A 7,632-nucleotide genomic window follows, 5' to 3' on the forward strand; every position below is an offset into this window, starting at 1 on the left:
GTTGTATTCGATATAAAAGAGTTATTTTAGAAGTGAACTTTCAAGTAAGACGTAAGGTTTATAATGAAAGAATTTTTATGGCACGAATTTCCGCTGCGACTTTTGATAAATACGAATTAGGGTGTAACAAGTTGGTATCAGAGCCCTGGTTTGAGAGAATTAAGTACGAGAGTATAAGTACTTGAACTCAAACCTGTGTGCTCTTGTGATAAGGAACCCGTATAATCCATGACTCGATCAAGATCTAAAGGTAGAAATGGAACGAAAATGTGTAAGTATGTATTAGATTATGTATTTGAAAGAAACTAATAGTGTGTTATGTGCAAGGTAAGCTTAAGATCTTGAAGAGGATGATCCGTGAATACAGAATGGGATGAACGCTAAGGCGGGCAAAGGTGCAAATAGGCAAATTAACCCCAGGTACACATTACTAATATGTATGAGTACCGATGTCAAAAGAAAAAGGAAGGGGTCTCCTTGGGAGGGAAATTATTAAACGAAAGACAATGATGTGGTCTTGGGGAAGTTTTAGAAATGTGCACGAAACTGAAACCCATTTCTCGGGCATAAGGCGATGATTACACGAAGGCACGAAACTAGTGTGTGAATTGCGCACCTGGCCAGTACGCAAGAAGCATATGACGTCCGTGAGACCGTGGCAATTATTGCAGGTATGTCCGGTAGAACTGGGTAGCAGGTGGGCGCTATGTTGTAGCGAATGCGAAATAGCAAATCCATTGCGGATTTGGTTATGCTAACGAAGGTTATGAAAAGTTATGCGAGTCGACCGGTTCTAGCGAACAAGTCGAATAAGAATAAGCTACCATCCGTTTTGAACGGGTGATTTTGAATGCTCTAATGAATGTTAGAAGCTTAATCCGTTATACGGATTGAAAGAAGAGGTTATGATTAAATGCGAAAAACCCAATTATTTGGGTAGTGAAATATGTATGCTTAACTCTCATTGAGAGTGTTTATGCCAAACCCAATTATTTGGGTAGTCGAATGTGTATGCTTAACTCTCTTTGAGAGTGTTTATGCCGAAACCCAATTATTTGGGTAGTCGAATGTGTATGCTTAACTCTCTTTGAGAGTGTTTATGCCAAACCCAATTATTTGGGTAGTCGAATGTGTATGCTTAACTCTCTTTGAGAGTGTTTATGCCGAAACCCAATTATTTGGGTAGTCGAATGTGTATGCTTAACTCTCTTTGAGAGTGTTTATGCCGAAACCCAATTATTTGGGTAGTCGAATGTGTATGCTTAACTCTCTTTGAGAGTGTTTATGCCGAAACCCAATTATTTGGGTAGTCGAATGTGTAAGAAAGAAGAAAGCTCATATGTGGATGGAACTAAAATGAAGTGATTATGATTCGACAACTGAGATGACTAACTTTAAAATCTTGTTGCTGAAGGTAGGTAAAACTTTAAGTTTTTGTTAAAACACATGTAAGGAAGAAAAGGTACGAATGATATGTTTGAAGCCGCTAGATGGATTCAAACATAGAAGGAATGAGGGGTATGGATGTTACATTTAAAACCGTGGGACGGATTTAAAACATGTACCTCGATACGTATATATATATAAATAACAAGAATGATATATTAAGAAATGGCTATGTATTGACCTGTTATGAATAGGTCTAACACACTAATGTCTTAAGAAGGAATCAATAAAGTATTGATGTAAAAACGAGGTCAGGTGATAAACATCATGTTTAAATAAAATCGAATGAAGTGTGTAAACCCCTAATTTTATAATGAGATTGGCAGAAATCCTGATGCAATGAATCTACCGAGAACGGTGAAAGAATGCTCATGAATGAAAGCTCATGATACCAGATGGACAAGATCAACCCTGTTAAGATACGGATTCGTGAAGGAGCGAGTCAACTCGGGTTGTTACACGTTGGTCGGTGCCAAATTAGCAAGGTTAGTAAATGGTTTAACTTGTGGATGTTAAATAGAAAGTTACATATTGAATGATGCTTTTATGTGAACTGGTGGTACTAAACTTGAACGATCATAACTGTGGAAATTATGATAGAATATACGAAACGACAAGTATCGATAAGAAATGCTAACCTTGATGCTCGGCTTGTTGGCCATGTTCATTTGAACAAGGCATGGTAGGAAAGATATGCATGACATAGATAACAATAGTAACCATGGAAATAATGCTTAGTCTTCATGTTAAGTACGGATAAGTAGGTGTAAAAAGGGTGACTTGGTTGTAATAATAAGTCTTCGAATGATTGCAGTAGGCGTATGATAATAAATCGACCCTTCCTATGAGCTTGAAGCTAATCAGAGGTAATGAGAGTAATGGAATGTGTAGGATAGCTCATAGCGAACAAAATGAAGGATAGTATATGAGGTATGAGTAGTATGAAATAATCGATTTATTTCGATTAGTAAATAAATGAATGTAATATGCTTAAATAGGAAGCTAGAAACAAGCCATAGACTTGGGTTTGCTAGATTAATAATTGTATACAATTGGAATAAATTCGATGAATGAAACGTTAGTGATGATAGGCGTTAAGAGCTAGTAGCATAAAGTGAAAGACTCTAATAAGAGCTCTGGAACAGATTCTGAGTTTCATGTAATTATGGAAGTAACTTACATAATTTAAGAACGTAAGGACAATGCGTACAATCATGTTTAGGTATGAAACGAACTTCTGACCAAGATCCCGAATGTATTCATGTTGTGATGAGCATCGTGAATGAATAGATGGAAAATAAGAGTAGTTTTAGTCTACTAAGAATGAGAAAGGTTTCGGGGACGAAACCTCGTTTAAGGGGGGTAGACTTGTAACACCCCAAAAACGGGTTTGGTAAATTAAAAACCCGGTTGATGTAAACAAATAAGTTTTAATCTCTTATTTAACCGAAATAAAACTAGAGGGACCAAAACCGTTAAGTGGGAAACATGATTTTATAAAAAAGAAATTAAAACACCACACACACACATAGAGTGTGTGTGTGTGTGTCGATGAGCAGGAAGGAAGAAAAGGGTTCAAACCCTAGTTTCTTCAAAATCTTCAAATTAAAAGGGAAATCGAAGGCTAGTTGACTGCATAAACTAAGAATGGTGATCATCTAAGTATTTCCTACATCAAGTAAGTCGAATTTTGCAATTTGGTGATGTTTGATTTAGTGGGTTTAGTGTAATTCGTGAATGTAATGCTAAATCTAGTATGAATGATGGTTGCAATGGCTGAGTAGACATCAAGATATGTTAAATTTTGAATATGAACATGGATTAGGCAAAACCCACTTGCATGTCAAGGAATGGCTAGAAATATTGAGATTTCTACGTGTTAATTTGATTGTTTTTGATGATCTTGTTATGAACAATTGGTGTCACAACCATATGTCCGTAGTTAGGGCGAAATATTGTTATGAGCTTGATTGATTGTTAATAAGTTATGGGAAGAATTAGTAGGAATCACGCTTTAAAAGCTTGTACATAATGTTTTACAAATGTGATACCCGCCAAGTGTTCGATGAAATGCCTAAGAGAACAAAATTGTGAAATCGTATGAAAGTTGTGGGTAGTATGTATAGAAGGTGTTTATGGTGTAGTCGTTAGCAAAATAATATGTTAAGTGTGCTTAAGGTGGAGTCCATATGAGAATTCGGATTGAATGTATGGTTTGGTAAAATTATGCATTAGGAGCTTGTACCTTGTGCTTGAATGGTGTAATGCTCACCTTGTATTAGATGTGCTTGACTCAAGGTAATTAAGAGCGAAGGTGTATGATATGTGAAAGTATATGTAAGCAAATGTGTATGCGAGTATGATTATGTGATCATGTGGTTGTAAGTACTTTAGCATCATAAGTACGAAATGTACATAGTGTCGTATGGTAGGTGCTAAATTAATATGCGTTTTATGCGTTAACGTGATGGATTGCATGAGTCTAAAAAGATGTGGTTTTTGGATGTATGCTTTATGTTTATTAGACTTGACCATGAAAGTCAAATGTGAGTTACGCTTTTGATATGATCATTTAGATGTGAAATCGTATACACTAACAAGGATGTGATTGCGGTAACATGAAAGCATTAGGGATCATGTGGACGTGGACTCAAGCACGAAAGACTAACGGGTCAAGATGAGGCAAGCAAGCGGGTATGAACACGGATGCACAAGGTAAGTGATTCCGTAATCACTTCTTAGTTATTTATGTAAAGTTATATGCAACTTAACTAGGTATGATAATTGAGGTCGAATAGGAACAAATGGTATGATATCGATGAAGTATTAAACGGATCTCAGCTTTGATCCGAGCAAGGTATGAGTGATTGAGAATCGTAACTAGGTAGTAGGATTGGTTGCTTATGCAAGGTAGTGCTTGTTGTTAATAATGGGGCAAGGTTGACAAAAACGCCCTTGGTGGGGATTTCGGGTAAACGACCTTAAAAGTCAATTGGAAGTGAGTTATTCGATTAGAGTAATGTCTTTGTCTATTATGAAAGTGAAGTATAGAGTTTTGTATGTTATAGACCTTTTAATGTATAAATACCCATAACGGGTCGAATAATTCATAAGTGAATAACAAGCCGATAGTGTAAGTTAAGAATTTCCTTAATCCGGATATGGGATTTTAAGTTCATATGATAGAATGTGAATTTACAAGCATGTAGGAAGAAACGGGAGGTTAAACGGGTAAACGGTTCAAAAGTTATGCGCGTTTTAGTGCGTACGGACGACGAAACGGAGCTGCAGAAAAATGCAAAATCTAGAGGGCGTAGCCGACGGGCATGGGGGCGTCGCCGACGGGCTCTAGAAAATCAGTTTTTGTGCTGACGGGTTAATTACCTGTCTACGGGTTTTTGGGCTACGGGTAAATGCAAGGCCCGTCGCCGACGGCCCTAGGGGCGTCGGTGACGGCCTTCCCAAGTCCCAAAAGCTGAAATCTTGTTATTTAAGTTAATTTATGTACCGTGGGCTTCGGTTTGATATCCGTGGACTACGGCGGACTTTCCAAACATGATTTTGAAGGTTCCTTGGATGTTTATGGGCTATAAAGCCAAGACTAAGACCCACGTTAATAATGTATGATTATGTAAGAGGTACGCGTGATCTAGTACGTGTTCGTTGAAGTATGTACATATATAGATAAGCAAGATTGTGTGCTTGTATGTATTTGTATACGTATGTAGAAGTTATGTAAGCATGTATGTAGGCATACACGTATGTATGTTTATAACTCCAACTGTACGTATGTAGTAGGATATGTAGTTATGCTTAATGATATGTATGAGTGTATGTACGTATGTCTAGTTGTAGGAAGGATATGTAAGTATGTAGTTGTGTATGTAGGTATGTATAAGGGTATGTATGAGTGTATGTACGTATGTAGATGTATATGTATGTGGGTATGTAAGTACATATATGTGTATGATTTAGACACATTGAGGATTAACGTTATTAATGGTGTACCTTGAGAATGATAAGTAATGCAGGTACATTCATGAAGCCTCGCCAGGAAATGGATACGCAGATGAAACGCTTGAAGTTTGATAAAGAACGAGATGTGAAGTGTATGCGAATGATCTTGTTTATACATTGTGTGCTAATGTTTTTGAATGTATGTGGTGAATGCAGGTTGTGCGGGTCACGGAGGATCATCAAGGAATAAAGATCGAAGACCGAGTCACCTAAGGGATTGTATGGGGTTGTCTAAGGATGTAAATTTGTTGTACATAAGCTATGAATTATTCTATAATAGAGTCAGTTTGTTGTATTCGATATAAAAGAGTTATTTTAGAAGTGAACTTTCAAGTAAGACGTAAGGTTTATAATGAAAGAATTTTTATGGCACGAATTTCCGCTGCGACTTTTGATAAATACGAATTAGGGTGTAACATAAAACTTATTATAAGTAAAATAATTCGAGCTAAACCGAGCCGAGCTACAAAGCGAGCCGAACCGAGCCAGCTCGGCTCGTTACGAGCCGAGCCGAGCTAGGCTCACTTTCTAACCGAGCCGAGCCGGCTCGGCTCACTTTTAAACCGAGCCAAATCGAGCGAGCTTTTTCCGAGCTAAATCCGAGCGAGCTTCGAGCGAGCTCCGAGCCGCGAGCTTTTTGAACAGCCCTAACTCGAAATTTCGAATCCGAATCATACCAAACGGACTCATCTGAGAAATGTGGACCTTGTACCACTCCAAAACTTCGACAACAAAAGCGGTCAAAGGTAACCGGAGATTGCAGTCACCAAAAAAGTCTGACCACATGGTCACGTAACCGGCCGGAGCATCGGCACCGGTGTCACCTTCCAATGGGTAGACTGCCCCATATTCAGAGGGCATTTGAACGTCAAGCATTAAACGATCAAAGGTTTTCCTGGTCCACTTTAACGCCGGTAAACCACCACCGGCGGCTCCCCCTTCCTCCGCCGCCACCGGCGAAGATGGCTCTGGGTTTTCACCCTCCACATTGTGTGGATTTGATGGTTCATCCATCAGAAAATATCGAGGAAATGAAAGAACGTGAGTAGAAAAACTAAAAACCTCACCGGAACTTCAAGAAATATCGTCGGAGAAGACAAAGAACAAGTTTTCTCTCACCGGCAAATTTTTGAAATTTCGAACAAGTGAGAGGAAACCACGAACGGTTTCCCCTTATATACCCATCGCAATTAATGCGGAGGGAGAAAACGAATCATCACGTTCAAAAAGAACGAATCGCGCGACACCACGTGTCAAGCGCCGTTTTCGCTGACGGTTATCACGCGCGCGTGGCCGCCCACGCGCCTGACATAGGAGACGTTTACACTCTTTGCTACAGTGCATTTAATGCCTCGGGCAGTGTAAAAGGTCCTTTCATTTCAGCACATGCCAGGAAGATCTCACCAACTTCCACCAACTCACACGTGAGATCAGCAACGTATGAACCAAAAAACGACTACATTATCCAATTATAAGCGGCATGCGGTTTCTCTGGTATACCGCACCATAACCCATACCGCATGTCGTTTTTTAACATACCCCTAAAAATAGGTAAAAATATATATCTCTACACTATAAGGGGGTATAATACCTATCCGCACTACCCACGAGCACACGTGGAATATGCGGACATGACACACACGAGCCCGTTCAGGTGTGTCAGATGCTCAGAACCAACGTTGTTCGTTGGACTGAACCGCATCTCAGACACAGGTAAACCGCATCGCCTTCATTCTCTTCAAGCTTCAAATCCCTTCTGTCCGGTTCACAACCGCAAAGGGTACATGAACACCTTCTTTAACATAAAGAAGGAAGGGAATGTACGCGAACGCACATCAGCAACCCTGTCTCCTGAACCTTCAAGAGCTACATCCGAGCAACACACCCGCTTCGAGCGAATATGGTAATGCAAAACCACAGACACTCACGAGGAGCTACGGACATAACCATAGCTTCCGCAGAGTGGTTGCTACGGAAGAGCCAAGCTCACTCCACATCACCGAGCAAAGCTACTTCAAGGCAAACTCGGTATTGGAGCGGGAAGGTAAGTGGCTCCAAAACGAACGCAGATAAGCGCTCTAAACGAGCCCTTGTCGAACAACAAGCGTCCGAACAGCGGTAACAAGTCTGCTTATGACTTTGTTTGCCCGCCTATGGGCCGCATAGAAT

The 7,632-nt window shown here is 39.7% G+C and overlaps 1 long non-coding RNA gene across 2 annotated transcripts; it reads left to right on the forward strand.

The window, feature by feature from the left end:
• The first annotated feature begins 256 nt into the window (after positions 1-256).
• LOC118487602 lies at positions 257-4,692 on the forward strand. 2 transcript variants are annotated; one of them, XR_004882037.1, is made up of 3 exons: positions 257-420; positions 1,773-1,931; positions 4,072-4,692. It is a non-coding gene; the product is annotated as an uncharacterized LOC118487602 (long non-coding RNA). The 2 variants fall into 2 exon arrangements; XR_004882038.1 differs by having other exon boundaries at positions 4,078-4,692.
• Positions 4,693-7,632: the final 2,940 nt, after the last annotated feature.

Source organism: Helianthus annuus, chromosome 15 (assembly GCF_002127325.2).
Source record: "Helianthus annuus cultivar XRQ/B chromosome 15, HanXRQr2.0-SUNRISE, whole genome shotgun sequence".
Taxonomy (NCBI): Eukaryota; Viridiplantae; Streptophyta; class Magnoliopsida; order Asterales; family Asteraceae; genus Helianthus; species Helianthus annuus.